Source organism: Varroa jacobsoni, unplaced genomic scaffold (assembly GCF_002532875.2).
Source record: "Varroa jacobsoni isolate VJ856 unplaced genomic scaffold, vjacob_1.0 scaffold_993, whole genome shotgun sequence".
Classification (NCBI taxonomy): Eukaryota; Metazoa; Arthropoda; class Arachnida; order Mesostigmata; family Varroidae; genus Varroa; species Varroa jacobsoni.
Window position 1 is genome coordinate 244,060 of NW_019213895.1, and position 27,465 is coordinate 271,524.

A 27,465-nucleotide genomic window follows, 5' to 3' on the forward strand; every position below is an offset into this window, starting at 1 on the left:
CCCGTAATCGAATGCAGTACTCGATAGCGGGCGGTAACTGTAGACTCATGCTTCACCCTCGCCCTTATCGGCTTCGTCAGACGAAAGATAGTCAGGAAACAGCCGAATAAACGCTTTTATGAACATCGTTTCGGCAGACTTCAGTAAAGAAGGCGTCTGTCTCTCGTCTTTGTCGATGTCATTTGCCGTTGTTGTGATTGTAGGGCTGCAGCAGGAAAAGGCTGATGTGAGTTCAACTGGGTGAACGCCGCAAAAGCGACAACAGTGGCTCTTAGTGGCAGCAAAGAAGTAACAGCTCGGCTCCTGGCAGAGAGGTGCTGCCTTCGCCAACTAACCAGCCATCCAGGCTGGCGATTGTGCCAGCTTTAAACAACAGTGGCACTTGACTTCAGCTTGAGTGCTCTTGCAGCAGCAAAAGGCAGCTTCACGGCGCATATAGTGCTGCACATACACACGGAGACTCACACACGCACGCAAAACACTCGCCGCGGCCGCTCAGATCCGACATTCATCGTCAGACGTATCGCCTTGTAGATCCACCAGCACCCGGTCATACTCGCGGCACTCCACAGACACATATACGGACAGACAGACAGACAGACAGACAGACAGACGGACACACACTGCCGAAGCCTGAACACTCCCGCCGCCATCGCGGCCGTCGCATCAGCTGCTTCGGCTACACTTCTTGACGGCAGTCCACAGCGCCACGGTGAACACTCACGATCCCAACAGCTGCAATGGCAGCCGCCTTTTCGTAGTCGGCAACGCAAGACTGCTACCGCATCGTCACCGTGATAATCAAAGGCATACCACCGCTACCATTCGTAGGCAAGGCGATGCCGCCGTCACCAGATCGGCCGCCGTCACCGTCGGCGCCGCCGCCGCCGCCGCAGAAGCATCACTAGTGCCTATCGTAGCAGCAGTCCAACGAGTGAGTGAAGCTGGCAGTCAGAGCGTTGCCAGTTGCCACCAGCAACAGCTGGTCAGACGAACGCAGTGCTGCCACTGTTACTACTTCTGGCTCTTGGCAAAGGCAAGCACCCGCTACGCTAGCCATCCGGCCAACGGCACCCCCAAAATCTGCAATAACGCTATCGAAAAGGAAGGCTGCCTTGTCGAACGCTGAAACGATCAGAAACATTGTTCCGTGTAGTAGATTTGCACTCGTCGGATTAACAGAGTTCTAGCACGACTCATCATACTAAGGTTACCGTGGAACATTGGCCAGCGCGTGTGCATTTGTGCGTGTACAGCGGTACTTTTAGTGTAAACAGAAGCTTGCTTGTACAAAAGGAAATACGACGGGACCTACTATATACATATATATATAGATATATATATGTATATATACACACACACACACACACACCCATACTCTACCTGTGTGACTTCAGTGATATCTGACACAGGGTCGGATTCCGACGCACGGATGTGCCATTGAAGAGTGTACCTATATCTATCTGTAATTTCTTCGGAACAGGACAACGGGCTCGTGGTGACGCACGTCAGCGGTAAGTTCCGGTAAGACTAGACTAAGCTGCTAATGATAGAATTAGATGATAACATGTGTGGCGCACATCCATCTGCCTGTAAAAGTGACGGCCAGATGCACGTCAGTACCGCAGCTGGCTGACAATGTGCCCTCACCTTTATCCACGATCACTTTTAGCCGCTATCTTAATAAAAAAAAAAAAACTCTAAGGAACTAGCGAATGCGATTGGTTAGGTCGTATGCGTTCCTCATCACACCTGAGAATTGTATGACACGACACTTAGTCGTAACGATCAGCTTAAGAAACGTAAAAGTAGACGAGCCGATACATTCACTCTCAATCTTCGACATTACTTCATCAGCTGATATTGGGCTCAGCCGCACCAGCTGATGTTTGTTGGAACAACTGTTAAAATTGCTAGCTAAGCGGGGACAATTTAATCGGCTTGCTTGACGTGCAGCGCCACCATCGGTCGTATTTGGCGGCGCGCTATGTTTTGTTCCGAGCACTACGGACTATATGGCACAGAGCGTAGATCACAGAGACTAGACGTGATAATGGCCATACCTGTCGTGCTATGCTGATGAAAGCTATTTCTCACTCAGCACGCTTAACGGGACTTCACCGCACCATTAGTCGATGCTATCATTATCAATGCGTGCGCCATTGCGACGACACGGGGCCATTGCAGACAGCGGCGATGCCGTACATCCTGCTGGACGCTATACAGTGACTACCTCTTGTATGCGTAATAGCGGCCGTCGCCGTCGCCGTCGGTGTTTCTACGGCAGTCGGTCATAGTTCTACGGGTGGTTGTAGTTGCACAACCACAGTTTGGCTGTTCGTTTCCAGACGCCGTTGCTGCAGTCGACCGTCCCGGCCTCCTCACCCCCCCCCCCCCCAACTTTCATTGGCGACCAAAGAAGACTAACCGAAGACGACTAAAATCGTCGCTGTCTTCCGGGGTTGGCGGACGGCCGGAGCCGCTAACGTAACGTGTTTCGCTCGTCATGCTGCTGCCGCCATATTAGCAATATCAGATTTCCTACTTTTTGCCGGCAGGAACTGTCGCTCTCTCTCGCTCGTTTCAGTTACTCTCCGGCTAGCATATATTAAGCACAATACACACGTATGGCTCCAGACTATTTAATTCGATTTATAGTAGTTAATATGACTTCTACGTGTATGATCAGAGTCAGATCGTACATAGACCCAGCCAAAATCTACACTAACTACGAATTACATACTCAATTGTTGTTGATGGCTAGAAATTTCCGTCTGCCTCGATCTGCGTGATGCTGCTGCTGCTGCTGCTGCTGTTGTTAATATGACTTTGTTTGTTTTGGCTGATTTAAATCAGTTAGGCAAAAGAAAAAAATACAGTTGTTGTAACGACATCCGCTCTGCGAACGACAAGGCGGACGGGCTGTTTTTGTCATTATAGTACGGTGGTAGAAGTGTACCACTGGGCCATCAGCGAAACCGAGCAGGCAGATCAGAACAGAACAGCGGCCGAAATGGCAGTCGAATCAAGTCGACATCGGTGGCGAGAGCGAAACCGTTGCTGTTATAGTTACCGCCATCTTCTCATACAACAATATGAAGAAGACTATTGTGAGATGGTTATCTATCTGTTGAGTAAACTGGTAGAAGAAAATTTCAGAACGAGTTGCGGATAGCCTCCTACAGCCCAGCGAACAGCATCAACTGCAATCGATGTACCAGCTCCTCCGTAGATTCGCTGTTTAGTTGGTGACGAACCGACGGATCTGGAAGAAATGAAGCAAACGAGCGAACGGCCGAACCCAGGAACGAAGCTGTCTTACTGAAGAGCTGAATGGAACTAGAAGAATATAGCTTGTCTTCCGGGGTTAACGCTGGATTCCAATCAGCTACTATCGTCTATGATTTGACAATCATGCATATTTTATACGATATCTCTATATAAGATGCGTAAATTATATGAAAACGTCGTTAGAAAATAGAACAGGTACTGGCCAGTGCTGGTCTAAAGGTTAAATAGGTTTCGTCAAGCAGTTTCTTAATGTCTGATGCCGGACGCTGAGTCGTCAAGCAATAGCAAAAACAATGGAAGCTAGCCGAAGCTGCAGCGAAAACACCTTTTCCGAGCATCCGAAACGATCTGCCATTAGCACAACTGGCGTTGGGTCTTACCGCTAGTGACATACTGGACGATGATACGCCTGATTTACAGTGGAAAATAGTTGAAAAGCTTTCACTCCGATCTGTACTCGCCGGTAATCACACCAACATCGTGCGTAAGCTGTGCTGCTAATTACGAAAAGCAACTGATGACATTATGCGTACCGCACACTTTTGGCAGAACAACAAATACGGATTAGGATGCTGGAAAGGAACCGCTAGGTACAAGCATCAGTTTCATTCTAGGCCATTGAATAGACTCGAGTCAGGTGTGTCCTTGAGGTCAAGATGAAAGACGCTAGCCATAAGCAAGCGCACTAACTAGTCCTGCCACCGCCGGCTGTTCATACGAACAAATATCGCCGCAGGACATAATCGAAATCAGTATCTTCAGCTCGCCAAAAAAAAAACGAGATACCTTTTCACTATTGGGTGAATAAATGCAATCTGCGATATTTCTCTATATGTGCCTTATATAGTTCGGCTAGCCGAGATATCATAACGTGGCTTGGCGTAGTATGCCCCCGCCTAGTGATGCCCTCAATAGCAAGAGCGATCACAATTTGTGGTCATTCGTGCAAAGCGTTTCGAAAAAAAAACTTAGCAATGACAATTGGGTCATCATGATTATTAACTAAACAGACAGTCAAACTCTTGATCCGCTGTTGTTTTTGTCTCGTCCACTGATATTTAGCTATTACGAAGATATGCGATAAATCTTTTTTGCGCTTGCTCAGGAACGATTGCCTATTGTTTATAAGGCTAATTCACCATTTCGTCGTTGCGTAATACATACATGGGTCGATTCCTGATACGGGTACACCCTGTCGGACCACCGTGAAATAATTTCTGGCCTGTGATTTATTATACCTGCTTTTTCCACCTGGAAATATGTCACCGAAAAATGCATGAATATATACAAGATCATTTTTCCGTAGAGATAAGGGATAAGTCACGCATATCGCTGGTTAACAGCTATGTCAGCAAAGGTCAATGTTTCTCTTCGAACGAAAATAGTATCACCCGATAGCGAAACAGCTGATGTTTGGCGAAATGTTTTTTTTGTATGATTCCATGAAAAACCATGTCGCTGTTCTTGGCCCCCATTCTACTGAGGAAAAGGGGCATAAACAAACAGAATAACACAGCGAAGCTACAGCAACTAGTTGTATCCCACTAAATTGTTTCAAGTATCAAGATCATGATAGTGCGTGACAACGCAAGGAAAAGAAGAAAAGCTGCACACATAGCGCGCGTTGTACATCGCAGGTTAGATAGCTTCAATTGGGAGATAATGATTTAGCTAAATAAGGCACCACGTACACATATATCTATCACAGGAATATGGAAGGTTATTGAATGGACGAGACTGTTTTGTATATAATTTTAGAACGTACCTTTCGGAGGCGTACGACAACAAAATTCCTAGATCGGTTAGCGTGTACAACGCTGAACAAATACCTAAAAGCAAAAGCACATATATATGCTTTGCGGATCGCGTTCGTCCAGCTTCACCTGTCGTTACTTTCCAATAGATAAATTTGGTTACTCGGCGAAATTACTAGCTGACGTTAGCAGATATCTTGATAAATAACATTTCACAATAGTCTAATCATCAAACATCAACAGGACATTGATAACGGTGCGTTATTTCGGACCACTATTGTTATTAGACTAGTTAATAACAATAACTCTGTTTTTTTACCGATAGAACTTTCTATGTATCTGTTCATCATCAGGTCGAGCTTATTATACTGTACTGTCAGTTTGTATGAGCCGGTAAAAGCGTAGAGAGATGTACCGGTTGTAAATGTCAGCTGGCGCTTATCCAAGCTCGCTCACTATGGCAACTTCCCGTGTGATGGGATAAATTGTGGCCTAAATACTCATATAAACAGCATACGGGTATAACCAGCTGCGTGAGAAAGATGAACCGAAAAAAAAAACACTTAGAGACGTAAGGAAATATACTTAAGCTTTTTTTTAGTTCCGCGTTAACAGCGGGACGTTGGCGCATGAAGATGCAGAAGACAGCGCCATTGTAATTTGCACATAATGCGTTCGTCTTGTGTCTAGGTCAGGTAACAGATGACTATCGATGCGGTACTATATATAGATACAAGCATGCATCCGCCGGCTATAGACGGGCTGCGCAAATTATCAAGCGACGCATAAACCATATATTAGGAAGACACGAGTTGCTCTTATTGGCCCTCCTTTTCCTCAGCTTGTTTACTAAGTTAGCGTTAAGCAAGAAAGAAAAATGGATGAACTGCGAGACTTCGTGGAGATGCGCGCTGAACGGAATGGTCAGTCTGTAACCGTCTAACATGCTGCTACCGATCGTGTCCTGCACGCCCATAAATTTGAATTAATTATTTTATTGTCGGATATAAAATCGTTCCTGCTTTTTCATTCAGTAAGCTTCTTCATTCTGGACTATTGGTCGATTATCAATGAGAACTGTGAGCGATTATAGATTATCTTTCACCATTATGTTGTTTCATCCCGTTGGCCTTACCGTGTAGCCGCGGTCCTGTTCGATCAGTTCGGGCTGATAGTTAGTGCCGGTTGCTGCAGCACGAATGGCCGATCGATAAGGCTAACTTTCTGTCCGCAGAAAGCACAGCAAGCACAGAAACTTCGGCAAGACGTTGCCGTCAAACACGAGACCGAAAGCAACAAGTACCTACCGATAACAACAGCAACACTAACAGCAATACTAGCGACATCTGTCTCCTTATTTCTTACACTTCCTTCTCTGATTTCGTGATTACTGTCATTGCAATGTTCAGTTAGTTTGTCTGTTTGGCCATTCAGCGATGTGTCATCCGTTGGGTCCGAATGGGTCGTCCTATGTCATTGCCGCCGGCTGATGCTAACAACAGCTGCAGATGTCTGACACCGCAGCTGGCGCTGTCACCCCTATCCATAGTGCTACATGATGCCACTAGCTCCAGGCATCATTGTTGTTGCAGCAGCAGTTGTGGTGACGATAGCCGTAGTGGTGGTCGTAGGCGTCAGTCCAGCTGCCGATGCCGGCCGCGCTTGCCACTATGTTAAACAGTCGACCACCGCTACTCCAGACTTTGATTGTATTAGTATAGTGTTCTAGCGGACTTCGACGATGTTGCCACACGGTGCGGTACTACATGAACGTAACGTTCGCCGAAGCACGCCAACGACTTGACCCAGCTAACCGGCCGTTGCTTCAGTGTCTGTGTGTCTTTTGCCCTGCTTCAACGCCCGACGACTCGTTGACCTACCGCTTACAGACCGGCTGGCTGGAGCGCCCTATACATATATGAATATGCTATGAGCAGCTAGCTACGTAGCAAAGCTCGGGGCTAATCACAGCTTTGTAAACATGTTTAATGCTATTATTGCCCCTGTCGTTGTCACTGCTGCGCCACTACGTCCGAAATTGCAACCAAGAAACAGCCGTTCATACATCGAATCGCTCGCTTGCGAACATTGATGTTCCACCATCACTTTATGACCAATTATAATATTCTATAGCGCTGCCAATACTAAAAAATGTTCTGAATTGTCACGTTGAGCGTCGTTTCAAGGCGCCGGGTCCTTTTTTTTTGCACGAAACGAAACTCGTTTACGCCCCGTTTTAAACCTAGCGTTTCTCTTAAATCGCTAGACGAACGTGCTACCGCTACGCCGTGACAGTATAGTGAACGTTTCACCAGTTAATCACTGCTTCAGACGAAGACTGTATTAGTTATGCAAGGATTTATAATGCTGCTAGGAAGAATTGAATTTTGGCCAAAGAAGTTAGCACAGGACCTATTAACGTCCGAGCAAAACCTTAGGCAGAAGCTACTGTTAACTTGCGCATTTCCGATGTATGCCATCTCTACCGTTGCTTCGACCCGAACTCAAGTTTCTTTTTTTTTTTTTTTTTTCTAATATCTACTCCATTTTTGACGATCCCTGTCACGTTAAGCGTTATACATATAACCGACCGCATAAGTACCCAATGGGGAATCATTGTATACTTTTCTCATTTCATTGGCTGGTTCGTTTAGTATTAATCGTAGAAATAGCGATAGGATTTAATTTAGTCAGATGTTCTGAGGTGCGTGTACACGCGATACGTTGTACAGTAGATCGCGAGTTGCACACCTCAATGAAACTATCTGCTACAAGGACATGTTTGTATTCGATTTGTGTTTGATATATTGACAGTTCTGATCAATAATTTTAAGGGGATTTTTGTTTGTGGTCGGTTCAGATTTCCGTCATGGTAGCAGATCAACCCTGACCATTTATTTTCCAAAAGACACAAGGAAATAAGTATAATAATATTTATTATATTTCTTTTGTATAACATTTCGTTCATTTCTTGTATCTTGAGCCTTCTTCTTAAATGTATCGTACAGGGTAATTGGAATATTGAGAATATACCTTGATTTACAATTCGTCTGACGCAGAATAGTCCAAGTGAGATAGTCTGTTTATCGTCAAAACAACGAAACTATATATTGGATCATTTATGGAAGAGAACTGAGGATTAAAACGAAGTCACGAAACGTGAATTCGAATGAGGTCGTGTTCACGGCAAAATCTATATCTTGAATCTGTAAGTTAAACAACTATTTTCAAGCAAGCATAAAAATTACTTTTCAGCCTCTTACTATTGGCTGTTACAATGGGCAAATCTAATGAAACCTATGGATAAAAAATCGCCATAAACCGTTTTTTTACTTCATTGACTTATAATAATAAAGAATAATGATGATACGGAAGGAAGATGTTTTCTTTCCACGTTTCTAGGTCAATTGTAAGTCGTAAGTAAAATCTCGTCTATTACTACGTTCGGAAATGATCTACAGGCCATTTGTGCCTGATTAGGTAAGCAAACGTTCCTATTTAAAGCCAGTTAGGCTGAGCATGGACAGCAAGTTAACATGCCATACATCATTTGTATGTTTATTCTAAAAAAGTTGTAGTGCTGTTAGACGCTTGATCTGAAACCTAGAAGTAATGGCAGACCTAATACAGTTGCAACGTAAATGAATGTGGTCACAACGACGAAATACGATTTGGTCCATCGTGAAGATTTATTGTTTGGTTGTCGCTCTGGCCCTCTGTTAATCACAGCAGAATCATTACTATTTTGACCTGTTTGAAGCGCGACCGTTTTGCCCTCCTCAACGATTACGAGTAAAATCATGATGATAAATGTCTGTTCTGATAATTAGTATCCGTACTCGTACTACACTATTACGTTTATTCATTCCGCCTGTAACGTAGCCGCTGCCGTTAGAGACGGTGGCCACACCATTTGTCAAGTCAGGCCTCGAATAAGGACGTCACGACGCAGACAAGTAGTAATCGTTTGGCCAGCCAATTTTTCTCGTCTAATTCAGTATCGCTACGACGAGCGCGTCAGCAGCGGCTGCCTTCGTAACAATTGTATAGCAAGCAATTGCTTAAGTGCCGGCCCACACAAGCAGTGTTTGGCTTTTGACGCCGTCTCTGATTATTGTTACGCCGCATTTCCGCTGCCGAAATAGTAAAAGTACCTACTAATTTTATTTGGTTTTTTTTTTCTTCGACTTCAGCATTGAGTCACTTGTCATGCACTTGATGCCTTCAAGCAATACAAATAGCGTACAAGCCAGCTAAGTGAGAAATGGCCCAATATATGAGGTATCCATAGCAGTTTTCCATATTGGTTAAACATATTTTAATAATTGCTAGATTTACTCCTGTTAGAAGTGGTTTATTTTAAATATATTGAACGAAAACTACAGCCACCATTACTAGTATCACCAGTCGCAGTAGCAACGACCGACGCTACCCGTTTCACTTGAATAAATCTAAAGTTATGGAAGATTCCGTAACGCGATTATCAAGCGGGAGCACAGGCCACTACGCCACGTTTGTTTAGCTGGGTCTAGCTTTTTTCAAGTCCCAGCTGCTGGCTGGCTGGCTGGCTGGCTAAGCGGGAAGCAGACCGACATAAAACACTTGCGGGGTTCGCCGTTCTGATTCAACGAGTTCCCCTATCATCATTTAGCGCAGATTTTCGTACTATTCTTTTTCTATGGCTCTTGTTGTTATGATTGTTGTTGTTGTTGTTGTTGCCGGCTGGAGCTCGTAGCTGCTTCAGTCGCTCATCAGCCTTTTTGCTGAAATGACGAGCTGATGGTAAGAGTGGAAACAATTTTTGCAGAGTCGATCCTCGCTATGTGGATTTTGAGTACATCTACAAATGGACCTGGTGCCGATAATGACATTTCACTTTACATTTGATTTACGAACTGTGTATAATAATAGTAGTAGGACATGTCCGGGTGAATAAACAACAATAGATTTTTTTGTGTAACATAGTTTCTTCTTTTCTGCACCTCGCAAGAGTTCAGTCAAAGCAGGCGTTCGGGCTGTCGCTTATTGCCAGTAGGCCGCAAGAGTAATAGAAAAACAAGTAACGGAGCAAGTATCGAAATATACCTAGATGCATTATAGCTGGCTTCATTTGCCAGAACAAAACGTGGGCTTTTGTCCACATTCTGGTCATCTATCGACTTCTCTCTCTCCATCCTTTATTCTCAGACTCAAAGTACAAACGTAGCGAAATTTAAACGAATGACACGCTCTCATGGCTGCCTTGCTACTGCCAATACATATGCACGTGTACAGCAGAAAAGTCGCATAGGACATAGGACCGATGCAATATGCAGCGGCATCGCGATCGTACCTTGACGCAAGAAGAACCTCGAGACACGATCGATCGACGGACCAGATGCCGCGTTGGCGAATAACCCCACCGTCAGCAATACCGCCTAGAATATGATTTTCTGTAAACGACCACTATCTTCAGTAGCAGGCGTAGTCGTAGAGCGGTACCGCTGGCTGTGAACCATAGAACGACGGCCAACACTCAATATATTTTAGTACATTCATACGTTATGTCCTTTTTTCACTTCGAACACATCGGTTAAAGCGGGAGCTGCATGTCAGCGTGGTTAACGTTACGGTAGCCGCTGTGTTCAGTCTTCCACGTTAGAAAACTATCCGATAGTTCTGCCAGAGGCACCGCTGTTTCGTCCTGATACCACTATGACCCCCATACGAGCTTCTATAGGGCGCCTATCATATGGGAAAGGGATCGGTATGTTTATCTTAACCGCTTCGTCTATTTTCGTTATTAAGTAGGTAGGCAGCAATTTATGCAGCGACTGCAGTACGGGAGACTTTCGTTCTTCATTTTGCTATCATGCTGTTTACGTACGCCATCGAACGGAGTCAACGACTGGGGAACGAAATATAGACAGAAACGGATACTACGATCACACTTAGACCACCGCGGCGCTAAAACGTTTTCTCCGTAGGGTGACGACTGTTTTCAACATCCGTCTGAGCTGCCTCAAGCACGCCTGAAGGGAATGAGACAGAAATTCTGTATTTTTATTTCGTAAGAAAAATAATTACCGTTGCCTTTATTACATACCGGGTATATTTCATATGTATGAAGAGAATTCATATAGCAGTAGAGCGACAAAACAGACAACGTCTGGCGTTTGGCACCGATCTAATAAGAATAGTTGGATATTTACTCATGTAGAAATGCGCTATGGTGCAACAGACCACTTTGGACAATGTTCAGAGATCAGGGCGATGTCATCACTTTAGTACATAGTAATAACCATAATACTAATCATAATAATCATATTACAGTTCTCGGGAATTCAAGCTGAAGTTACTATCTTTGGCCAGCTGACGAACTCTTCTTTCAGAAGTACGCTGAGATGAAGTCAAGAAGCAACTGCAGCTGACATTATATATCATGCTGTACCGGAACGGCGCAGTTGTCCATGCTGAAATTTGTATTTCTACCGATTGCCTGAAGCCTCTCTGATGAGCTACGCTCTGTACAGAGACATCGAAAGACAGACATTTGAATACGAACTAATAATACAGGAGAAATAACAGGCCGAGCCCGCTATGAAGGAAGTATAGCAACTGGCAGTATCAAGCCGAATGCATTAGAAGAATTGCTTTAAATTCCCGCTACGAAGCGCGGCAACCGAGATTACGCCGTGTCGTCTCGATCTACGACAGTAGCTGCTGAACAAATTGAGTAATCTATACGCGAGCGGGTTACATAGCTAGAATCTCGAGTCGAAACGACAACAAATTCAGAGGAGACCCGGCGCCCAATTTGACGCCTCAGTCGTTGTGTGACGCACGTACCTGGACGGATTTTGTCATCGGATTTTCTCTAGGACTGAAGACGCCACGGGACAATTGCATCGACCCCTCTGCTATGCAAGGCGATGGCATTTTGTTGTGGCACACAGTCTTCCATAGAAGGGATAGCGGTATACTGTGGTGAAAATATGGCCCAAAAAATCGTCCATTAAATGCAAAATAAATGCGAGAATAAGAAGCAAGCATGTATTGCTTGTAGGAAAAAAGTCAGACGGATCAGCGACAGTAGTAATATAAAGCGTAGTCGTAAAATTAATATTGTTTATATATATCTATAGACGCTCATCGAATCAAGCTATTTATATCCTTAAACGACATCCGACGCAGACGATTTACAATGTATAGCTGTTTAGTTTTTATTAGACACGCTCATAATCTCATCAGCTCATTAATGCTTGTTGACGAAGGCCAAGTCTATAGGCATCGAAAACGTTCTCCGTTGGCATACCTTTGTTGATGATGGCCGCCGCACCGATATCGATAATCATATTCTCTAACGCCGAGACCTTCTGTCACTACGGCCGCCGCATGCTACCACTACTGGGCGTTAAATATTATAACGGCCATTGCAGCAATTCCAACGGTGGCCGAACCGTCTCATAGCTATAAAAATAACCAACTGCTAATGGTTAGTAACGGAACATCATTATGTTGGCAAGGCTTGTCGGGTCCTGGTGTCAGCTCATGCTGTCAGTTACCAGTGGCGCGGTCGAGGCTGCAACTTTTTTCCACTGATAACGTTGTTTGCTGGCATATGTCACCTATGAAATAGCGCCCGTTTCCGTTTATTGGGAATGCTGAGGATCGGGTAGGGGGAGCGGTATGGGCTAATTTAAGTAATAATGCGTACCTAACTCGAAGCGGATGCCAATCGTGGCAGTCGACGCGTCCACGAGGTGCCATGTCGTACTGTTGTTGTTACTCAATTCTTGAGTTGATGTTTTTGCTGCTGGGGACATGAGCAAATAAAGCGTTTTGTTGCACGTATGAAACTGTTTGTTTCGATGAAGGGCGGTTGGTAACGCAGTTGTAGTGGTAGCACTTCCCAAGGACTTCAGCTGCTAAGAAAGATGGACGCAGCAGAAGCTACTTCGTACGACGGCGTTAGTACTAGTACATGACTTCAGTGGACGCCACCCTTTATTCGTGTAAAACTTAGTATTACACGATCTTCTTTGCGTATCCGCTTACTTTCCGCTGCCGTCTATTCAAACCGTTTTCAGTAATGGTATTCACCTTTTCTGGTTTATTAGTCGATTTTTACAAGAGCCTTTACGATTAGTAAGACGGTTGTCGTTGCCGTTATTGTTGACGTGGGTAAAACTTGTGGGCGCTGTTTCTCGCTCTTTCAATATGTGTTTGCCACTTGAGTTATTGGCGAACATATATATTTTCATAGCGTAGCCTTCAATTTACGTCGATCGTTTCATTGTGGACCTTATCTCTGTGCTTCTTCGCGTACTGCTTCAGCCTGAAACAGTTGTATCGGAACAATATTGTCATACCAATTCCAAGCATTTTTTAATCTTCCACCAACAGACAAATACTCCGTATCATAATACGGCTTACCTGCAAACTGGCTTAAGAGTGAGTGGTCTTTTGAAGGTTTTCGAGCTATCGAAATTTACGGTTTTCTAGGGACAGTAACACTTGTATTGAAATGCGTAGTTTTGACCTTCTGGGTTTATCTCAGAAACAACTTATTGGGCAGTGATGCGAAACTGCCTCAGATCGGTAATGTGGGGAAAAAACTTGGGCCACATATTTAAATACGGTCTATGTGCACCAATAATCAAAAGCAAATCGCGCGCATAAGTATAGTTTTCTGCTCCAACTTACATAGTTTAATTTTTTTAGTAAATTTCTCTTACCATTAAGTGATTTTTGCAATATCAAAACATACAATACTTCAGCTGCGCCATTCTAGCATGATTGTCCTTGTCCCTCTAAGATGCCAATCGGGTCTAGTTAACCCAGTTTCTTTGACGCGATCGATAGCCCCTATTGTATAGTGATAACCTGAATTGTGTTGGGTCAGTACAGTCAAACGACCGACAAATTGGCCTTGTTATTATTGCATGTATGTGTGTCTGCGGAATGAGCGAGCGGACGTCGGTCTGCCATCGGAGCTTATCATCAGCACGGAACTCCATCGTTCCCGAAACTGTCACTTGTTCAAATTTTCAATTATTTTGTCCAGACGAAAAAAAGTCATAGGTTGCATTCAGCACAAACCTAGTTCTTGGGATTTCTTATAGGAGGTCTAACATTCGAACTGTTTTTTGCTACCATCTCTCACGAGCAGAGTTCTACATGAAATATTAGCATGCAACAATAACATACAAATAAATTGCTGGTACTATTCGGCGTTAAGTGCTTGTCGAGACCCAGGACCGTTGATAGTTTTGGGTACAGGAGCCGCTGCGTAACTGACACCCATATTCATAATCTAGTTCTTTCAAACCGTCAAAGACCATAAATTGCTGATGAATTGTTCATTTGCTTTGCTTACGATGCAAATATCAATGCAAAAATGGCGCGTTTTTAGCATTTTGAAAGTAAATCAATTCCTTAACTTAAAAAGGAAATGGTGAACTTAAAACGGCCGTTTGCATAGCGATTTTTTTTACTAACTATTTACATTCCGTTGTCTATTCCAATTCCATTTACTATTTGACAAGGTGCGTTACGTTCGTGAGTGGAGGCTTTAGCTGGCTTCGAAAAAAATTTGGGTAGTTTGAACTTTGAACAGTTTCAACTGGTGACACTTTTCGAAGTAAAACTATCCTTGTTTTCCGTGCTGTGCATCTGTGGCAGTAGCCTGTTGCAGTATATCGTCTGCTATCTACTTGGGTCGGGTTCATTTAAAGTAACGGCAGCATTTTGAAACGGCAGAACTAAATAAGTCCTTTGATAAATTCACATACAGTCGCGTAAGCGATATGTGTCAGTATGTATCCGCTTTCGTAGCCGCCACAATGCTGAATTGTAGTGGGATTACCGTTAAGAAATGTTAACTCGGATTGTCCAATTGAGCAATAAGCCTAAGCCGCAGCCCTATTAAATGCAACCCAAACCCAACATGATTGTGCCTCTGACAGAGCCGTATTGGCTACACTGCCTGTATCCAAAGCGCTTGCCTTTCATAGCTCTTTCTTTACTATTTCGACTGCTGTTCCATCTTCGTCACTAGCATTGTGCACCATTTTGTCCATTGGCTTGATCATTCGGTTCAATCTGTATCTTTTTGCTAGGACGACATTTGTCTGTCGTCCTGCCAGTAGGGCAAAGCGTCTACCCCATCGTCTGCCAGCGCGGCCTGACCCTGAAGATACGCATCACCTGCATTGCATTAGCTTCTCCCTGGCAACGGCCAGCTGTAAAACTGTTGCTACATACAACCAAGGGATGTTTGGCGTTTACGTGAGAGCTTATGTTGGCTTACAGCTGCCAGCCGTCGATCGTTTCGTTTTTAAATATTACGACAGCGACAACGTCTACTTAGTGTCGAACAACGCGTACCCCGTAGCCAATGGATCCTTTGCATGCAGCCTATATTTTAACCAGTGTAGCGAAATTGCGGTCAGGGAAAGTTGCTGGAAGCTGGCGGTAAGACATGGCGAGAATGGCCAGCCGCTGTAACTGAGTGTTGAGACGAAAGGAGTCCTGCGGCCGACGATGACCGCTATTATCTGCGCCGAAGGTGACGTTGCTTGTTAGATTCCTCGGCATGTCGAACTGAAGAACTCAATTCTGCGAGCCTATAACCACTGCTGCCACCTCTCCGGTCCCTTGGGACAACTTGCAGAAACTGGACGTCTTGCCTGGCTCAGCCTTTTATGCTGCAATCGCTAGTGAACTGCGGCCTTTAGTTTCAACTTCAGTCAGCTGAACGCTAATATTTGCAGGGCTGAAAGAGCTATCGTTGTATTGTATAAGTTTTCGTGTACATATGCTGAATCGCCAATATCGATTTCTATGCTGATATTAAAGAAATAAAGAAAAAAACGTGTCGTTTGTCCCAACGAAGACAAACAAAGCAGCTAGCGTTGCTTTGTGCGGACGACTTTCTATCGCAAGGCGTTCACTAAGTTTTATTTCGTATTTGGCACCGGCCAAGGCAAGTCTGCGAAATTCCAGTTGTCGAATGTCTGACGATAGAGGCTTTACAATCGTAGTCGATTACAGCCACGAAGGTACTGTTTTTAGATTTTTGTTTAACCCTTAACTTAATGGGGTGTCTTCTATACCGAACCGGACTGAATGAAATAAGCATGTTTTTCTAGAAAAACTAGCGCAGCTCAAGAAGATCCACAAAGGTTTCCGCAGCAGGCTGCTGATACCGTTGGAGCCGTTGCACGCCTTCTGCACCTCCATGGTGTGCGTGCACCACGGCATATACGCAGATACGCAATATATTAGTATATTATATATATATATATGTATGCGTTCGAACGAACTTCCAAGGTCTGATAGACGTTTGACTCTTGTTGCGACACCGTCTCCACCTTCAGCACAAAACGCTTAGAGTCAAGAAGAATGGCGCAACTCTATAACTAAGGGGTACAGATAAACAGCCCTTTGCGGCAAAGCTCGGCGGCAGGTAAAACCCAAAACCTGTAGACTTCAAATAAGGAAATACATGTTGGTAGATGTCTCTGTCCTTACATAAAAGGAAGCAACATATTCGCAGAGTTCACCCCTTTTCCCAATAAATGCATACTACTTGTTCACTTTATCTATGTACAGGTTGCTCCTCTCATATATGTACACCGCATATCAGAGACACAATCCTAGACTAAGTTATATGATATAAAATGATTTTAACAGGAGCAGTACTACCACCGAAACGGGCAAGGTTTGGTTACGAAGAAGACTAAATATACTCTTTATCTATAGTTAGTAGTTAATGATACAGGGGCCTGGCGGGCGGGTCGTAATTGCCTCACTTATGCGACACTGCCGCGTTACGGACGCTGTTATCGATCGGCGCAAAAGGATAGGTCGACGTCAATGTATAAATTGCAAATCGGGACAACGCTGACTGAGATGAATCTAGACACCGCGTCTTCAGCGTTGTTGATTCTGCTACTACGGACAAAAACGAGGATTGTCGTTGTCTCAGACTTTCTCACGTTTCTCGCTGTCGATGACGATCGTTCCGTTGCCTGCGTTCGACGCTGCCTCCCCACGACCGATGTATAAAGTTAGTTGAGCTCCAGCTTCTGTTGGTGTCATGCGACGCGGTAGCGGATGTTTGTGAATGTACCTGTCCAGCTGACGCTTCGTATGAGCATTGTGGTAAGGGGCTGATTTTAACGTTAGGGATAAATAACACAATGGGTTTCGACTGCCGCAAGGCGAACTGAGTAACGATGACTATTCACAGGAGTGATGATAGTGATTCCATGGGTCCCTACAGTCACGACCGAGGCATAATTTCAATCAATGGCTGAACTTGTTGTAGTTTACGTGTAGCATATGAGAGGATGGATCTTCGCTCAAGTGCATAATGGGCCAGTAACAAAAAAATTACTGGCTAATCCATTGTAGTTTATTTAACACATGTAAGTCTCAGAAAGACAGTATGCGCGCATTGCCTTTTCTACTGGGGCACTGGGTCAAACTCAAATGCACCTGAAGTCGCGGTTTCTTCTGAACGAGCCTTAAACAGCACCGTCCCAACGAAAGATAACGGGAAAGCGCGCTTTGAATAATTTAAGCCTCTCATATAAGCTATATAATATATATATATATATATATATATGGTGACTTTTTTGGTTACTTGGACGTCCATTTGGTTGCCTACGACCGTCAGAAACATTATGGGAGATGACAAATGCATTAGACTTGGCAGCTGAATGGACAATGAGGCCGACAAAGCTTTTGTCTTTTGAAGAACTTGGTATTGCTATTGTTAACGTTACCATCTTCTTGTAAATTTAATTCAATTATGGCATTCGAAGATATATATGCCTGTGATGCAACGTATCGGATGCGCTAGATCGTTTATGTTTGATTTGAACCGAAGTACGAAAACATTCGGAACACATTTGTCGGTTTGCGGCAAAATAGATTTTAAGAGCTCGTCTTGATTATGGAAGTTAGTACGCCGACTGATGTTATCTAACTACGCAGCTCGGTGTTCAATGTTACGCTCGGCTCTTTTGTTGGGACGTTACTGTGTACATATTTGGCCAATTAGTCCATACTAAGGTTTGAAATTCGCGCGTTTGCATTGCCGAGAGAGCGACTTCATTCAAATCACATAGGTTAGTAGCGGTAATTGTTCGACTATTAAGATACGAATGCATTACTTCACTATTTCGCTCTGGTCCAACACGACGTATCCAGAGCCTACCAAAGATATATTAGACCGGCTTTCAACAATGGCCGCTGATAGGCCAATCATCCGAAGTGGACATGTTATGTTACGTAGCAGTGATACAATGGAAGTACAATAACACAGTCGGCAGCAACGAAAAGATCGTTAAGCCGCTTCCAGTAGGCCGCAATCTATGTCGCCGATCACGGTTACTACAGATGACGTACGAATTGCTATATTTAAAAAATACATGCATCGTAACGCTTCACATCGTTGCGTCTGTATTGTTATGGCGCGTTACGGAAACAAACAGCGAAAACCTAGTCTACTATTAACGCAAGCCGTACATAATGATAGTTGGAAAACAGGAAACAGGAACATGTTTTTATCTAACAATGTACAATGTGAAACACTATTTTTTTCAGAGTACGTTTCAGAGCTACCTGATTACGGTAGCTCTTGGGAACACGCAATCGAATAATGGATGATCAATGAATGTTTACATATTCCTGAACGGATCGAGGGCCACTATAGGCAATAGAATGTTGCGCAAACGTATTAACCTCTGTCAGGCTGTTTGCACGATAAGGTTATCACAGATCGCATATTCTTTATTCGTTGCCGTTTACATTATGATAATGAGGTTAACAACAATATGGTAGATAATACGACGATGATAAGGCCATGCAGATAATGGCCGTCATCAGAAAGCCCGCGATGAGGAGAAACGGCACGTTACTGATTCAAGCAACTTTGTTTCCCGTTACGTGAACGACGGCGCTTAATTTTAACATGCTTTAAAAATTCTCACAAACAGTGAGCTCAGGTAAAGAGTTGTACAAAGGTTGAAGGCTAGAAAAAACAAGGTGGCCTTTGGGAAGGACAAACAAGGAACTAGTCTGGGAGAATATCGTGCGTAGGTATGCTTTCCGTAAAAATACGTACGTATGTTCAATAGATAAATTATACTTGAAGGAATTCTCAGAAATATTCGAAAGAAAATAACAGTAAGCGGCTTGTCTTCGTTAGTTGTTCCTATTTTGATCCTCTTATTAGTATCTAGCTTCCACATTATCTCACTGTGGCAATAAATCGAGTCAGCCAAGGTCTTAAATTACTTTTTTGCCAATTCCACACGCGTTAATATCGTGAAAACTCAGAGCCATTTATCTACGGAACGATCTAAATGTACACGTAACACTTGTGCTAGTTGACACCGCGACAACATGCCGTCATATCGATAAAAAAATAACGGTACACTTTTACACGCTTCTGTTCGATTGTTGAATATTGATGGATTGCGACCGTCGTACGATACTTGTTAAGTGACAAGGTCATTCATTTCACCCCTGACTCACTTGAGTAGTTCTACTAGACACTTTGTTGCCTGATCCCTTGACGTCTTTGCCATGGCAGATTGCTTAGATGCCCCCAGCTGCAGCTGCAAAAGCAATAGTAGTAGTAGCGCTTCTTATACGGATAGCATCATCGTCATCAAATCTTGGTAACATTCTGATGCCGCTTGGCAGCCCAGACTCGTCCCTGCTCTGTTAAGCCAGCATCCCACAGACAACAGCCGATTCATTGCTGCGTCTGTTTAAGCAGCTTCTGCAGTTCCTGGTCGTTGTTGCTAAGCGATGAGAAAACGGAGGATCTTATTGTTGCTTCCATCGCAAGCCAATGGGCCCCAAGGCGAATACTGATGCTGGAATTATCTGATGGCACGCAGCAGTTCCGCAATACGGTAGCAAGAAGCACCAGGAACGCTGTTGTTGCCGCTGCCAATAGTGCTGTTGACGCGCTTGAGTCGAAGTCGTCGACTTCGTTGATATCGTCCTACGACCACACGAGCAGCTCCAGCGCCATCGCCACCTCTTCCTTATAGCACAACCAATTTACATTAGCGGCAGCTTACTACGTCATTCAGAACGACTAACGTAACATAACTGAAAGACAAGACGGTGCTGGGGCGCCAAGTATTGGAGGATGAGGGGTAACCTCGTGCGATTTCTTTATTCTTTCTTATTTTATAGTTCCAAAATGCTACTATAGCCGCAAGCACGATGCCAACAGTAGCGCTAGACGCAAGCGTTTGTAGGATCGTTCACGTGTTTACCGCACGACGCGACACGACAGGCGGCCACCAACGACAATTTTGTATAGTTAGTCGGTTAGTTATATTGAAGGTAACGCTACTGGCAACGGTTTGGGCGACTGATCAGAAGGGCAAAAAAGTAGGCAAATACTATCTGGCTAAAGACTTTATGATGACATTACTCAATGCAGAACGTCAATCATGTGCGTACGTTAATCGACGTAAATTTACCTTCTAACAATGTATGTAAATCTAACCTTTTTTTGATATGTACATTGAAGTACTTTGTCTTTATTGTTGCTTTAATATATTAGACAGATTACATATCGATGTACCCGTGTTCGTGGATCGAGGATTTCTGTTGAAAAGATGATAGCATAAGGATAAAGGACTATCAAACAAAAGGATATAATGCATGTTATTAGCTAGCATTGTTCTGACATTTACACAACAGCGAATGGTTCAGAGTAGCGGATAGAAATAAGACTTCTGCAGAACTGCAATGCTATTTAAAACGATCCGAGGATCTGCAACACTATCGGCAAAAAATGGTGGCATCTTTGATTAAGATGGCGTGAAACTCTACGAAATTGTGCAATTTCACCCTTTGTATGTGTCTGTATCAGGTATAATAATGTGGCTCAATGAAGAAGACGTGATGTTTCATTCGACTGTTGTGCTTTAGTAATTACTTGTAAATATTATGTATATTAGCCAGCAGAATTTTACCATTGACATTGCTGTTTATTGCTACATGTAGGTTTCAACTGACCTGTAATTGTTGCGTCGTCGCACCAGGAGTCGGAAAGGAACGTTAACATTGCCTATCGACATTTCCCAATCGAACGCTTTCAGGGATAGCTGTTTTTGTAAAGTAGAACAAACAGATTTTTTAATTGTCCAAAGAAATAGAAGGCGCCTAGTGCTGTCTAACTAAATTCAAAAGGAAGAATGGGCATTTTTTTATCGGACTAGCGAAGAAAGTGCGCACTTTTATATACTTTTGCATCCTTTATGATATACAATGATGAGTTGTGATGAGGACTGAGGACGAACAATAACGTCGCGGCCTTACAGCTTCGTTTTTGTTCGATAAGCAAAAAAGCAGCGTTGGTATCGCCATGCGTAGAAGACTGCAGCCAAGTATAAGTTGTTCATTAATGTTCCACCATAATGATTTTTAACAAACAGTCTAATAGACTCATCTTGATTCATTCAATCTTTCATTTGGTCCTTCCAAGTCTATTGCTAAAATATTGATGTGACAACTATAGTCGTCGTGAAAAGACGTCTCCGTAATTTAATGGTGTTTCACTTCTTTAGCAAGTCCTATCCTACACGTGAAGCTTATCATTATCTATAGCTAATAATTTAAGGGGCAAACAAATAGTGGCAGTGATTCTATTGACTGACAGATCATATACCTTCTGAGCTCTTGTAGCTGCTACTCGTTGCTAAACGCAGGTTGTCGCTCAAACCTTGGATTTACAAACAGCAATTTGAATCAGCAATTTGGGCTTTATCTGCTTAACAGTCGGAGCCGCAATCTGCCCTTAAATGGTACTGTACGTTCTCTCACCAGGTGTACAGGCCGTATCATTGGTTTGGACCGATCTTTTTCTAGAAACGTTTCATTCTATGAAGTAATCATCGCATTCTGTTTTACAACACCCATTTAGATATCGGTCTGTTTCCTTTTCATTCAATACAGCATGAAGATATTTTAAATCTACCATGTTTTTCGTGATAATGCCGTGCACTCGAGCACTGACTTAACGTCCGCTAAAAGAGAGATGCTAAAGACGAATGACTGACTATCCTGCTGTCATGCACAGCGACAGAAATGAGGTAGAACTGGAGAATTTATTGATCATTTATTAGCGCGTTGTAAAAATACTTATGATGGCTTCTTCGGATCGGTGCTTCATAGGAAATGACTCTTCGCGTCTGGCACACGTGGCCATTTTCAATGTAATAATCGTAATAACAATAAAAAGTGATAACTCCATCCATTGTAATTGTGCATCGAGCTTTGAGTGAGTATGGAACAGTGCGCTAGAACGGAATAATGTGCTTTCTTTTCGATGTTTACCTTCCGCAATACCCAAAAAGGGCACATGGGTGAATATAGTTGAAAGCAATGAAGTATAATTTACTAGAGCTAACCATAACCGCTAAAAATATTGCGTTCCGAATACTATTATGGATAGTGTTATTTAAACTACGCTTTCTCAAAAAACTCGGACCGCGCATGATGCCTAACGTTACTAGGATCCTACGATTTTCGAGTCGTTTCAGCTACGTAAAAATCGTATAGCATTCAGGTTAACCAGTCAAAAGGATCAAGCAACTTTGGATGGGACCTCAGATAGATGTCAGTCATTTCAGGCTAAGGTAAACGCAGCTTGGCGATACGCTGTCGTATCACTGTTAAGGCGTACGCGTATTCGTTTATTTTCTTTAGACTGAGTTGTAGTATTTTGATTTCGACGTTTCACATCCCACTGATCTGTGAGCAAACTGACTTGTCGTAAGCAGGCTTTAGGACCCGTTCTAAGATAATTTGTCTTTTCTACGCAGAGCCTTATATCACATTATTTAATTCCATGTCCACCTGTTGACTAGAGCGTCGTGCATAGGAAGCTAGTTTACTGGAGTAATAAAAACGGCGGGTTTGCTTCGATGCATAGAAAGTGCTAGGTCATGTAAATATTTAATGGATCGTTGCGTGATACGTCACACGTTTCGTTCCCGAAGTAAACCGGCATTCGGCTTCTGACCTAGCGTCACATGTAATCTAATGGCGATGGAAGACGCTTCACGTTGTGAAATATCCTGAAAAGCATAAGTGAAAGCGTGGGTTTTTATTGATTCTAGGCGTCTTGCGTATCGAATGTAGTCGCTAATTCAGATATGATCCACAGCTAATTCAAAAACCGAACATTTTCCAAAACGAAAAAATCCAAACATTATCAATTGTTCAAATGAAATGTCTGTGTTGTATATGTAAACACAGTCTCGGTAGATCCTTTCCTAACGTTGTCATTTACCAACTATATCATTATAAACTAAGGATGACAACGACAGATTCGTTCCTTTCGGTCCTGTTAACCGAATAGTTCCGACAAATTGAACTAGCTTATCAATTCGTGCTTATAGTTTGTTTTTTTTTTTTGGTTTTGGTAGCTAGAGATTGCAAGTAGATCTACTGCTCGCTATTATCTATCGATGGTTGTTGCGATATCCGCAACTTGTGGATTACTTTGATGTGACTTATCGCTTTGCCGGAGAAAACCAGAGAAATTCAGGATGAGCGACGACGCAAGTAAAGCAAAAAAAAAAATGTAAATAATAATTGTTCCTCTTTTCAGGCCTAAAACGTTTAGCGCACTTGCATGGAGTAAACTTTTATTGTAGGACAGGTTGCCTGGTCAAGGATTGCTATATCTAAAGGAAACAACTTGCTATAAAAAATCTAGTGACACGTAGATCGTTTGAACGGAGTTGGGTACCTCACATGTATGTCATGCTAGATAATATGATATATTGTTATTATTATTATTATATTGCATAAACATTATGCTGCATTCGCCCAGTCGGCTTTCGTGTTTCCGGTCAACGATGGCAGGATCTGGAACGTCGGAAAGAGTGGTCGACAACAGTCTATCAAGGCATCTCTTCCGATGACAAGTGGTTTACGCCATACCAGTGTAAACACACATATATATATATATGAAATAATGTTTTTGATTATGAGATGGTGACGTTGAAAAACAATGATGAAAGCGTTACTCTTATTCTGCGAACAATCTTAAAATAGTTCCACAGCAGACTGAATTAGTAATTTCACACATATTTAATATTATCATCTTCAGCATAGAAAATATACGCGACGGGATGTTATGGATGACCAAAACAAATACCTTTATAAACAGACGCATTATTTTTTTGCGTTTGTTTTTCACTATACATGGATGCGAAGGAAAATGCTCAGTTATTATGTATCAAGATCTAATTCCCATTAAAATCATTTCGCATCCTGACTTAGGGCGTTTCTAATTCGTCAGAGAAGCGAACAATTAGGTAACGAACGACCTCATTCTAATGATTATTGCTCCGCTGGCCTATGAAAAATCTTACCGGTTACCGCCCATTCTCTAGCTACGATACTTTAAAACAACATCGCGGCACGGAATAAAAAGGAGCCTAAATCTCAGCTGGATGTCCGGTACAAGCTTTCTTCTTTTTCTTATTTCGCTATAAAGTAACAATCGTTCTTTAGTCCTATTATTGTCATTATTAGAAGAAATATTCTATTTAGTTCTCTCCGTCGTCCTGCATGGAAATATATACTATAAATATATTGATGGTTAGTATTGCAGATGGCGATTTATCAATGAAAGTCTAGTAGAGATGTTCGACGCCAGTTAGTTTTTGTGAAAAAAAAAAAAAAAAAAAAAAAAAAAGAAATGAAATACTGAGTTAGAAGAAAAAAATAGAACGATGATAATAATAATAATCATCATCATGTAGCATGTTAAGAACAGCACTGGTGATTGTCAGTTCTATAGCAAGAACAAGATATCGAATCAAGGAGGAATAGTTGTCTGCCTGTGCGTCCATTGCACGCGCTCAACAACAACAAAGAAGCGTTAAACGTTGAAACAAAGTCGATGCGGCAAAGAACTCAGGAAAGAGAGTGGGCAGGTAAAAAAGAAAAATTTGCATTTACGTTGTTATCACCATTAATATCGTGATCAATAACAGCATTATGATGATCATCGGCAAACGAGCCAGAATCACAAGGTGGCAAAAACCGGACAAAATGAAAGCTATCTTATATTATCATACATATTATACTTACACAAGAGCAAGCACACGGGTGACAATCGTGGTTGATGATCTATCTATTAGAGAATGACTGGGATAGAACATGTACCTTGTTTGCTTTCTGCCATCCTTCTTCGAACTCTGGGCTTAACCCTGATATGAGACATGCTGCAGCTGTCTTGCGGTTGACCGACACGACTTTTACAATACCTACGCTGGACTGCCCTCTGTAGCTGAACATCAACAACATATAATGAATGTGGTTCCGTGCGCAACTACCGCTGTCCACCCAGCTCTATATGTTTTCGACTATGCCCACTTATTATCCAGCGCACATAGTTTATATATATATAGTCATTTAAATAACGACTGTCAACTACAGCTTTACCTATAATCACATGTAACTCTTCTTACGTTCTTTACATTATACGCTCTATATATACGCTCTTTAACATTATAGGAAGTCGAAATACGGAAAACTGTTCGATAGACTGTTTGGGATGTCTCTCCATAGCATTGTAATATCTTTCCTATTAATATTATGGTAGAATCATGTAAATAAACGGAAATTGTCAATGAGCCATCTAACAAAGAATGAATAAATGCGGTTTTGGCGTATTTACCAATGAGGTTCATGGAATTCGAACTAAAGATGCTTTGTTTGTCCTACACATTTCTATTGTGTAATATTTTATACGACTCGTTGTCCATTGTACAGCGGGTTACTGCTTACTATGCGAGTGCGTGCTTTTAGATATTCTAAACAAATATGATACGAAATAAATCAATTTCATGTATTCATAGATATATCTATGGAAGCGTAGATCGCATGCCATAGAATATAAATATGCATATCAAGTAAACTGGATTTTATATGCTGCATAGTGCTTGGCACCAACATCCAGTAATGATGATACAAGTGCCATGCTGGTTTCAGTTCAGCATGCCCCGTCGTGATGTCTGCGCTGCCCATGGAGGCAGCAGGATGTTACCTCCAGCTGAGCAACTTCTATTCGTTCCGAGCCCAAATGCAGGCGGCGCTGGTTTTCGTTCGCTTCGTAGTCGCTGTGATTGTTTTCATTCATTACTTCACTACGACCAACACAATCGCAAAGAAACAACGGCGGTAAAACTGACCGTGTGGTAGTGCCACTCCTAACGCTGCCTGGTTGCCCGCAGGCTTCTGTGGTCACTCGTGTCGTCGACGGACCGATCATCAGCCGTCGCACAGGGGCATTGTGTCAGCTTGGACTGCGTCGTTAACGTTGGCCGCCAGTGGTTCAATAGCTGGCAGAGCTGTGTGCCGGTATAGAGTTGGTGACAGTGGATAGTAAAGGCGTCATGCAGTAACAGTGGCTTTCAAGTGGACATATATAGACAGACAGAGTCGCTGATTCACTAAGTGATGAAGTGAGTGACTGACGGATTGATGTCCATGGTTTTCTATACCCTGTCTCTCCTGATGTGTGCTCAGTCCAGCAAGGTTCATGTGCTTGCACTATTGTCAATTGAAGTGGTCTGTACGGCGCAATGATGAGCTCATAGATACAACGTCCCCTTCCAGTAAACGGACACACGCATAGACGAAAAATTATAGTTAGCTCACGTAAGCCGTCTAAGTGTCAGGCGGCCAGCGAACAACTACAACAACAGCGAATCGTTTCGTGCCAATATGGCATCACTGATCAGAGGCAATGATCCTCTGCCCCTAACGTAACTACTGCTGCAAGACCAGGCGTAATAGCAACGGCTGCACATAGCAGCCGGCTGTCTTTGTCGTTCAGATGGCAGAAGCGCTCAGTGGTGAACCGTTTTTATGACAGGACGCCCCTCCTACCCCCCCCCCCCCCAGTAATTGCTGTGCCCGACCTAGTACATCATAGTACAATTACAAACCTCAACTATTTACCCTGATTCACAAGCATAACGATTCGACCACCAGCGACAGGTTTAACGTGGCATTGCCATGCAAATGTTGCTTGCGCCGAGTCGTACCCACTATAGCAATGACAGTTAGACTGTATTGTAATAATAGTAGGATTTAGATGAAAGTCCAGTCAGTTGCTATCTTGAACAATTGGTGGCGAAAAGGTGCTCACGAATAGGTCGGCAGGATGAGTAAAGCAGACGCAGAGCGGGTCCCATTTCGGCACTTGCATACGGACGAATTTTATTATATATATCTTGTTTTCATCTGAGAAGAGGGGTCGTTCCGACTCAAATAGTATCCTTTGCATAGAACATCATTTTCGTTACGACTTCCAGCATGCTGTTGATTTACAAAAACACATACCGCTATAATAAAGGTTATGGAAATTTAGATT

At 43.0% G+C, this 27,465-nt stretch overlaps 1 protein-coding gene and 1 long non-coding RNA gene across 2 annotated transcripts in view; both read left to right on the plus strand.

The window, feature by feature from the left end:
* Positions 1-1,411: 1,411 nt before the first annotated feature.
* LOC111265629 (uncharacterized) overlaps positions 1,412-27,465 on the plus strand; it is a 45,336-nt gene continuing 19,282 nt past the window's right edge. Inside the window, exon 1 of the mRNA XM_022842469.2 lies at positions 1,412-1,514. The gene's annotated coding sequence lies outside the window, so the exon portion shown is untranslated. The remainder of the gene's footprint in view (positions 1,515-27,465) is intronic.
* LOC147752785 (uncharacterized) lies at positions 21,350-24,545 on the plus strand. The gene is made up of 2 exons (XR_015313112.1): positions 21,350-23,655; positions 23,908-24,545. It is a non-coding gene; the product is annotated as an uncharacterized LOC147752785 (long non-coding RNA).